Here is an 11,096-nt window from a genome sequence, read left to right on the forward strand (position 1 = left end):
GCCGTATTTCGTCATGTATTCCTGCTGATGGACTTTCAGGCCGTTTCTACCTTTTGGCTACTGTGACTGATACTCTACAAGTACCGGCATACAGGCATCTGTGTCTGTGAATGACACTCTGAGTACCGGCATACTGCATCTGTGTGCTATCTGCGAGGCGTCTGTGAGCCTCTGCTGCAGCTCTTTTTGGTGCTCACAGGAGAGTGGCACAGGACAGCACCATGTGGTCCTCCCCCCCACGCCCCCTGCCCGCCTTTTGACTGTGGGAAACCTTAGTCAAAGATTAAGTTCAATCAGACAAATGAGAACATGTGGAAATAAAGGAAAAGTCACGCACTCATTAAGTACAGTCAAGGACCTTTAGTTACTTCTCAAGGGCCGTGCGTACTATTCTGAGCCATGTCCTGTGAGCTCTTATAGACGCTGAGACACCAGGCGGGACAAGGTAACCACAGGAGGACCAGACTACCTGCCAGACACGAGCTGCCACAATTCTAAGAACCGGCCTCAGGAAGAATGGGAACAAACAGACCCTGGAACTGATGATAAACTGCACCTGGAAGAATCACAATGACGCTGGTCAGACCACCGATGACCAATCTGAAGATGACTGTCAGAGCTGCTTGTTTCTGCATGAAGTCCCCCTCACCCCCAACAACTCCGTGTATAAAAGCTCTCACCTCCTGCTTGTTGAGGGGACGGGGAGTAGGCCTTTGGACAGATTCCACCTTCCTCCCCAGTTGCTGGCATCTCAAATAAACCCAGCTTTCCTTTCTACCAACCTGGCCTGATTTTTGGCTTTTGAATAGCGAGCAGCCGGACCCCACACCTTTTGGTAACAAGAGTGGAATTGCCAGGTCATATGGTGGTTCTATGTTTAAATTTTTGAGGATTCTGACCAGCATGTTTTCATAGATGCTATACCATTTCACATTCCTACCAGCGATGTCCGAGGGTTCCAATTTCTCCAGCAACTTCTCAACACTTGTTATTTCTTATCTTTTCAATAGTAGCCATCCTAATGAGTATAGGGTAGTGTCTCCCTTTGCTTTTAATTTACATTTCCCTAATGATTAGTGATGTTGAGCTTCTGTTCATTTGCCTATTGGCTATTTGAATAGCTTTTGGGGGAAATATCTATTCAAGTTCTTTGCCCATTTTTAACTTGGTTGTTTGAAATTTTCCTATTGAGTTGTAAATGTTGAGTTTCTATTGTAAATGGAGTTGTTTTCTTCATTTCCTTTTAAGACTGCTCATTGCTAGTGTGTAGAAATACAACTGATTTTCATGTGTTGACTTTGTATCCTGCAACTTTGTACTCATTTATTAGCATTAACAGGTTTTGTTGGTAAGTGAATTCCTTAGGGTTTCCTAGATATAGTTTCTAGATATAGTCTTCAAATTTAGTTCAGATGGCTTTTATTTCATTTTTTTGCCTGACTGTTCTGGCTAGAACTTCCACTACTGTGTTGAGTGGAAGTATCACGCCGCCTTTGTCTTACCCCTCATCTTAGAGGAAAAGCTTCCAGTCTTTCACCATTGAGTACGAGGTTAGCCTTGAGGTTTTTTAATTATTTATTTTTGATTGTGCTGGATGTTTGTTGCGGTTTTCTCTAGTTGCTGTGCCTGGACTTCTCCTTGGGGGCTTCTCTTGTTGTGAAGATGGCCTCGGGCGGGGGCTTCCAGCAGACGCCGCTCTCCGACTTAGTCGCCCTGCAGCGCGTGGGATCTTCCCGGACCAGGGACTGAACCCGTGTCCCCTGCACTGGCAGGCGCATTCTTATCCACTGGACCACCAGAGAAGTCCTAGCTGTGAGTTTTTCATAAATGCCTTTTGTCACAGTGCAGACGTTCCTTTCTATTTCCAGTTTATTGAGTGTTTGGTTGTTGCATTTTTAAGCATGAAAGGTTGTTTGATTTTATCAAATGCTTGTTTCTGTATCAACTGAGATGACCATGTGATTTTTCCTGCTTCATTCCGTTAGCATTATATATATATCGCATTTATTGAATTATGTATGTTGGACCACACAAAAAAAATTATATAGATTAAAATCTATATCTTTGGGAACTAATAAATTATTAAGTAACGCTTGAGTTTAAAAGGAAATTAAGAGGGGTACTAAAAATTGACTGATAATTAAAACACAACAGGGTTTCCCTGATCGTCTAGTGGTTGGGAAACCACCTGCCAGTCTGGGGGGACTAGGGTTCGATCCCTGGCCCAGGAAGATCTCACGTGCTGTGGAGCCACGTGGCCCAGGCAGCACAACTGCTGACATCCTCGTGCCAAGATCCCGGGCTCTGTGACAAGAGAAGTCACTGCAAGAAGCCACGCACCACAAGGAAGGGTGGCCCCGCTTCACTGCAACCAGAGAAAGCCGGCTCACAGCGACAAGTCCCAGGGCAGCCAAAATTAATCAATCAATGTTTTAAAAATATAAATAAAGTAAAACACAACAAGTTGAAATTGGACACAGCTAAAGCAACACTCAGACCAACAGAACAAACACAAAGAAACAAGAAAGAATGAAATACTAAGAAGCAACAGAGAACAACGGAGAGAATAGTAAGAAAATCCAAAGCTGGTCTACTGAAAAGGTTCTTAAGAGAGACAGACCATCATCCAACTGACCAAAGAAAAAAGAGAGAGAAAGGCTACCCAAAAGCTAAAAAAGCAGCAGAACGGATAAATCACTGCGGACACAACAGATTTAAAAGATCATAAAAGGGTCAGAAGAGGTGCTGTGCTGTGCTGTGCTGAGTTGCGCCGACTCTTGGTGACCCCATGGACTGTAGTGCATCAGGCAACTCTGTCCATGGGGATTCCCCAGACAAGAATACTGGAGCGTGTTGCCATGCCCTCCTCCAGGTTATCAGAGGTATACACTGTTAAATGTGAAAACACAGATGAAACGGACAGAACACTACAAAAAGTAAAAAGTGATCAGAACAATCATCTGGTAAAGGGCTGCGCCACACGGATGATGCTGAACGCTGGCTGTAAACCAGGGACAGAGGCAAAGCACTTCTCTGAGTGCACCCAGGACACACAGGCGGCCTAGGGCGGGAAACGCCACTTCTTAAGGGGGAGGATCAAGGATTCGTTGACATACGTTAAAACCATCCCATACAATTGCACAGAAGCAGGCGATTCCAGAAGAGGAAACCTAAAAGCCCAACAGAAGGCAGTTCATAAAGACACTCAGTGTCACTGAACGTCAGAAGAATAAATAAAGCAATATCACTGTCACTCTACACCTGCTGGGGCTGTTTGCACTGTTTACTTACTAAGTCATGTCCGACTCTTTGAGACCGCATGGACTGTGGCCCTCCAGGCTCCCCTGTCCATGGGATTTCCCAGGCAAGAATACTGGAGTGGGTTCCCAATTCCTTCTCCAGGGCAACTTCCTGACTCAGGGATTGAACCCGGGTCTCCTGCTTGGCAGGCTGTTTACCACTGAGCCACCAGGGAAGCCCTTCATACCCCTTAAGCAGGCAACAACAACAACAAAAATGAGAAAAGTTGCTAATGACAAATGTTGAGAAGACTGTGGGAACATGGAAACCCTCACTCATTGCTGGTGGGAGAGGCGACGGGAGTGCCACTCTGGGGTAATCTGACAGTATTTAGTCACACGAGGCATTCACGCCACCCCTTGCCCCAGCCTCTGCGGAGAAGCTGATTTGAGCCCTGGGAAGGCAGCAGGCCCGAGACCCAGCATCCAGGGCCAAGAGAAACTTGGGCCAGAGCTGCTCTCTTGGCCCGCAGCAGCGCTCCACCCCGGTGCATCCTGTCTTGGACAGTTCTGCTTCCCCAAGGGGCACCTTCACCTCTTACCTGGACCACACCATCCCGTGATCTCATCCAGGTGCTGGGGGGAAACATCGTGGCGCACAAATGCCCGGGAAGGCATAACAAATCACTTCTGTGATTTGGAAGCCACGAGACAGATCGAAAAACCTCTGGCTTGCAGATCAACAGATTTCTGCTCACTAGTATCCCCTTGGTCTCAGGCAAACTGAGCTCTCTGAGCCTCAGTTTTCCAATATTAATGGGACAAAACATAGAGGTGTGTGACTCAATCCTAATTCTGATGACCACATTTTTGACACTCTGGTGCTGAATATCTGGGGACACAGGCTCCTTTTTCTTGTTCCCCTGTGGGATAGCTCTAAGCAGTTTTTCCTATGCTAAACCCAAATCTACCTTCCCTAATGTTAAAAAATTTAAATAATGTCAAAATAAAATTATAGACAGCTTGAAGAGAAAAAATAGTTCTACACTCAGAATAAACGCATTTAGAAAGAAACAATACATTTGGAATAAAACCAGTAGTCTCTGCCCTGTTCTTTTCCATCCCTGAGGTCTGCTCTACAGAGCCACAGAGCTGATTGGCCCCTCTCCCCCTCGTTTAACTCTGTATTTTAAAGTAATGTGTTGCTACTGCTATTTCTTTCTTGGCAGTTTACCTCCTGTGTGAGGGTTTAGCGCAGCTGAACGAGCTGTCCCTTGAGCACCCTCATCCCCTAAGTCAGCCACCACCCTTTCACTCACTTCTGCTCTCCGTATCCAAAGTATCCCCGCCAGTCTCTCATTGATGGGCGCCTCCCCCTCAGCTCCCTTTGCCCTTCTGTGTTTCTATACTGTTTTTTGTTTTTTCTAAATTTTAACTCCTTTACTATCTGCTGGGTGTATAGAAGGGGAGAAGACAAAGGCAAGACGAACTTGCCATCATTTTAAGCAGATCAATGAGAGAGCTTCTTGGAACCAAACTTGACTGAAAAAAAAAAAACTAGCCATTTTCGGTCAGTAGTTGATTCTTGGTCATTACATCTGAAACTGTGGTTAAAAATCCTTTGCCCTTGCTGAATATGTACATGTGAATTATTCTCCAATCTTGTTAACATTAAAACTAAAAATTTGAATTGGCTTACTGATGAAGAATTTATCTTCATCTTAAAAAAAAAAAAACAACGAAAATGGAACTGAACATTCCTTTAGTATTATCTGATCTAAACAATTTCTTCTCTTAAGGAACTGATTTTCAGATATGCATTTTTGGTGACTGATTTGTTATCACTTGCATTCCACTGGAACTTAATATCTGTAGTTTAAGTGAATAGCCCTATTTGAGTCCTGGGCTTCTCAGGCAGCACGGTAGTCAAGAATCTGCCTGCCGGTGCAGGAGACACAGGAGACCAGGATTCACTTCCCAGGTGGGGAAGATCCCCTGGAGGAGGAAATGCCAACCCACTCCAGTACTACCGCCTGGAAAATTCCACAGACGGGGAGCCTGGTGGCTACAGTCCATGGGGTTGCAAAGAGTCAGACACGACTGAGCATACACTCTTATTTCTTTTTAGAGGCTTCTAACTTTGGCATTTGCCAAAATCAGAGATCATTTAATTTCCTCCAGGCTAGACTTTTAAAATTCTTTTAAAGTAAGGAATGGGGTGGAAATATCAGGACCTCAAGACATTTAGAGAGTTCAAGAGTTTTCTATTGCTCTTTTTTTTGGGTCTCACAGTGAGGCATGTGGGATCTTAGTTACCCTGCCAGAGATGGAACCCATGACCCTTAGAGAGGAAGCAGAGGGTCTTAACCGCTGGATTGCCAGGTAAGCTCCAGGGGTTTTCTATTACTTTTTATTCACTACCCAAAAAAATTGTTTTGCAAGAGTCAGATATTATCTCATTGGATTCAGCCCTCCTTTGGGAGAGGTTTTTTTCTCCATATTACAGCAGACCTTTGATCAGTTTCGAGGAGAAAGTCAGTTTTGTCAAACAGCTTCAGAATTGGGGGGAAGGGCCCTGGCCCGATTTATAACATCAGATGCAGAAACAGATCTTATTCAATCAAGATTCCATTATTTCATTTCTGGCAGGTTAAATGGGCAAGCTGTCCTCTGCTGTTTAGTAGCAACTTTAAACAGTAGGCAGCCACAATTTGGGGGTTAAAATTTCTCACAGAAACTTTGCAAACACTACATGTTTGTTTATTGCAATGATGTAGAATAGATCTGAGAAAGGTCCATGTGTATTTTTTATTTTGGGATTACAGCTTTCTTTTAAGTAAAGTTATTTTACAATGTTGTGTTAGCTTCATGTGTACAGCCAAGCAATTCTCACACACACATTTTTCAGATTCTTCTCCCTTATAGGTTTTTACAAGATATTGAATCATGGTGTGCACCTTTTATAATTCTTTTTTTTTTTACCTTGCTCTTGCATTTCCCCACAAATTATTCTTCATAGCACTATTTGATACTGTGTATTATTCTAGTGTATGGTAAGATAAATTCTGTACAAAATTAAAGGTATTTATTTATAAAACAATAGGGAAGTTTATGGAGTTCGCCTGCTGAGGTCTTGACATGAAACGCTCTGTAATAGCTGAATGTAAAGTAAGGCAACTCTAGTCTCAGAGCACGTTCAGAGCGGCTGTAACTGTAAGTGCAACAAACTCCTTGCTGTGTCAGTCACTCAGGTGTGTCCGACTCTTTGCAGCCCACCAGGCTCCTCTATCCACGGAGTTCTCCAGGCAAGAACACTGCAGTGGGTAGCCATTCCCTTCTGCTGGGGGTCTTCCTGACCCAGGGACTGAAGCCAGGTCTCCTGCATGGCAGGCAGGTTCTTTACCATCTGAGCCACCAGGAAGCCCTTCGGTTCGGTTTGGTTCAATCGCTCAGTCGTGTCCAACTCTCCGCGACCCCATGAATCGCAGCACGCCAGGCCTCCCTGTCCATCACCAACTCCCGGAGTCACTCAAACTCATGTCCATCGAGTCGGTGATGCCATCCAGCCATCTCATTCTCTGTCGTCCCCGTCTCCTCCCACCCCCAATCCTTCCGAGCATTAGACTCTTTTCCAATGAGTCAACTCATCGCATGAGGTGGCCAAAGTTTTAGTCTAATTCAATTTTATTCAACAGCAACAGAATTCTTTCTACTCATCACCAGATGCTATTCCTAAGAATTCCACTAGGTGGCAGGACAGGCCAGATAATAGATAATAGCCATGGTTCTCAACCTTTGTAGGCATGGGAACCACCTGCCCAACTCCAGCCTCAGAGTTTCTGATTCATTAGTCTGCAGTGTGGCCCCCAAATTTGCATTTTTACCAAGTTCCCAGGTAATACGAATGTGCTGGAAGGATATCACACATGTTGGGAACACGGGATTATAGAAATCGATGTAGACCAATCCTGGGCCCATTCACCCACACGTCCATCCAGCCCCTCCCTCTGAGTGTATGCCAGTTCCAGGCCACACGGGCACAGAGAGGAGTGAGACACTGCTCCTGTTGGCGAGACACGGCCTTATGGTGGAGAAAAAAGAAACTGAGAAAGCAACACCGTGTTTTTCCAGCTTAGGCTGGCACAATATTCTTCCTAAGTGTTCTTTGTTTTTCTAATTCCATCTCAGAGTTCAAGCAGGAATTCCCTGGCAGTCCAGTGGTTATGACTTGGAGCTTTCACTGCAGTGGCCCATGCTCAATCCCTGGTTGGGGAACTAAGATCCCACAAGCAGAGCAGCACAGCCAGAAAAAAAGAGAGACAGAGTTCAAGCTTTGTGCCCTTAAAGCTTGAATGATCAACCAGCTTGAGAGTCACCTCACACAGCTAAGTCTGCTGAACTAGCAAAACTCAGGAATGTTTGCTCTCCTGCAAAACCTCACAGATGGAAAATTTCCTCTTTGAACTCACAGAGGCCTGAAATAAAAGGCACGCCTGACAAACCCTCCCTGACTCTGCATTACTGCGTAAAATACTAGGGCAACTATGCTCTTAGAATCTGCACTTGGTTGCCCCTGAATTAGTTCCTTAAATTTCAACACATTAATTTTGGGAAACATTTTTTTGATTCATGATTGCCCACATTTTCCTATAAATACTATTAATCACCTGTTACACATCTTCAATAGGAAAAGTTTAAATTAAAAACACAGTTCTAGGACTCCCCTGGTGGTCCAGTGGTTAGGATAGCACACTTACAATGCGGAGGGCCCAGGTTCAATCCCCAGTCGGGGAACTAAGCTCCCACATGCCATATGGCGTGTTCAAAATAAAAGACACTTCTATGTATCCTGGACTGATGACAGGTTGACGGCCAGCCCTCTTCTCAAGTACTGGGACTAGACCTACTTTGACAGGCAGTGCAGAGTTTCTGACACAGCATGTGAAGAAAAACCCACTCCAGGACTCTTGCCTGGAAAATTCCATGGATGGAGGAGCCTGGTAGGCTACAGTCCAAGGGATCGCAAACAGACAGACACTACTGAGCGACTTTACCGGTTCACTGGATGTTAATTACTGGGATATAAACAGTGATTGTTGAAAGGTTCACTTGACATCAATCTTTTTTATGGACAGAAAATTTCAATGTATGTCTTGGGTTGAATTCTTACTTCTAAATTAGTGATGCCTAGATCAGTGAAATTTTATTCGTGACTATAACTCATCTCAATGTTTCCCAAGTTTTTGAAAATGTAATAAAAAAAAATAAGATGGGTAAAAGAGGAAAACAGAATTCAGAAGAAATACAAATAAGCACACATAAAAATATCTGGGGACTTTCCTGGCGGCCCAGCGGTTAAGACCTTGCCTCTCAACACAGCAGGTGTGGGATCGGGCCCTGGTGGATGAGCTAAGATCCCACATGCCTCATGGTCAAAAAAACATAACATAAACAACAGAAGCAATACTGTACAAAATTCAATAAAGACTTAAAAAATATATATATCTCCACATGCTAAAGAAAAGACAAAATTAAAGCGACCTTGAGATACCTTCTCTATACCTACTGAATTGGCCAAAGTTTAAAATAACTACTCAACACTGACGACACTGTGTTGAAACAGGTACACTCAATCCGGCAAGGTGACAACACCCTTTAACTCATTTGGAAAGCATATGACAAACATGAAGCAAAAGCCATAGAAGTGTTACTTCCTGGAAACAGAAGAGGTTTCTGGGGAGCCAGAAATACTCTTTCTTGACTTGGAGAGTGGTTATACAGCTGTTCACTCTATAATGACTCAATAAATTGTGTGTTTTATGCTCTCTTCCATGTCTATAACAATTTTTTATAAAGTTAAGAAAAAAGGTTCCTTTGGTTTTACCAATCAGTCATCTATTAGGAACTTGTTCTAAGGAAATTATGCACAAAGAAATTCTCCGTAGAATTATCTAAGAAGCAAAACTGGAAACTACCTAATTATCCACCCAAACAGGAATGGTTTAGCAAATTATATGTAATAAAGGAATATTACAAAGTATTATGGCAATTGCAAAGACTGAGAGCACAATTCTGACAGCACAATACAAAGGAATGATTTGCAATTACATAAATCTACACATACATGCGGAAGAATTAGAAGAGTAAAGACCATTATGATAAATGAGTCTGAGTAATTTTCTCCAAAAGTTTCTGTTGTTGGATGAGCTCTGCCACAGAGAAAAGAACACGTGGTTAAAATGCAAAGGAGCGGAACATCGCACTGGCAAGGACTTCCCACGTCTAACCAAAGAGTGATCACCAAACGTCCTGCTCTGATGTACTCAGAATACATGTTTATAGAATATGGCAGAACAACGCACCCTACGTTCACAGCAGTACTATTCACAACAGCCAAGACACGGAAACAACCCCAACGTCCACGGATGGAGGGAAGGGTAAAGATGTGGTAGATATCCACACAGCCACATAAATGGATGCAGTAATTATTTCAGCCATTTGCAGCAACACGGACGGGCCTAGAGAGTACACACCAAGTGAAGAAGTCAGACAGAGAAAGACAAGGACCCCATCCTACCACTTACACGGCGAGTCTAAAATACAATCCAAAAGAACTTCTGTCCGAGACAGACACGGACTCACAGAGAACAGGCTCGCAGCTGCCAGGAGGCGGTAGGATGGGAGGAGGATGACTTGGGGGTTTGGAATGAGTAGATGTAAACTGTTTATACAGGGGAGACACACAACAAGGTCTTATTGTAAAGCACAGGAAACTACATTCAACATCCTGTGATAAACTGTAATGGAGGAGAATATGGAAAAATATATAACTGAATCACCTTTCTGTACAGCAGAAATTAATACAACACTGTGAACCAACTATTCTTTAATAATAAGTGAAAAAGGACATGGCAGAACAGGGAATTCTGAAAAGGGAGGGCTGTGTGTAACTGGTCCTTCACTTTGCTTCCGTGCTCTGACATCTTCAAGTTATCTTTCCTTCGTAACACACAGATTATCCATGAAATTTATTAAAATATTAAGACTGTATTGAGCATCACGTAAGAACACAATCTTAAATGGTTGCTGGCGAGCCAAAGCATTCACCTAATTTTGAAAAATGTACAGATCAAGGGTAAAAGCTAATGGTTTGCCAACTGCAGAAGGTACTACGTGATGAATTGCCAAATGAATTGCACAACTAAGTACTCAGGAACAAAACACTGAGTCAGGCCCAGCGGGGGTGTCGGGGTCAGCAGACTAACCGCAGTGGGCGGTCAGTGGGATCCTGCGGGCTGGCCTGAGGACAGATGGAAAGGGCACAGAGGGCTTCCCCATGAGGACGCGGGGAGACCCACGGTGCAACGACGGGGACAGAAAGAGCAGGAACTGCCCGAAGAGGTGAGTCGGGCCTCAGACCACACTGACAGCCCTAGACGCCTCTGGCTGGCAACAGCGGCCACTAAGGTTGCTGGGCGGGGCTACCCAGGAGGCTCAGTGGTAAAGAGTTTGTCTGCCAACATGGAAGGCCCAGGTTCGATCCCTGGACTGGGAAAACCCGCTGGGGAAGGAAATGCAACCCACTCCAGCGTTCTTGCCCGAAGAAGTCCATGACAGAGGGGCCTGGTGGACGTGGTGGTGTCCTGCAGGAGTCGGGCATGACGTAGCGACTGCACAACAAGGCTGCTGGACAGAGGACACGCGTGCGCGAAGGCGAGGTTGGGGAGACGCCCCAGCAGCGGAGTCCACGGTGGCGCAGGGGTGCGCATGAGTGGTGAGGGGGCTGGGCAGCGGTCCAGGTCTGGGCTGAAGAAACTGGAGGAGGCAGAGAACGGCAAGAGAAACAAGGAAAGGCAG

This window comes from Moschus berezovskii, chromosome 7 (assembly GCF_049115385.1).
Source record: "Moschus berezovskii isolate FMDL1 chromosome 7, NW_MosBer_1.0, whole genome shotgun sequence".
Lineage (NCBI taxonomy): Eukaryota > Metazoa > Chordata > Mammalia > Artiodactyla > Moschidae > Moschus > Moschus berezovskii.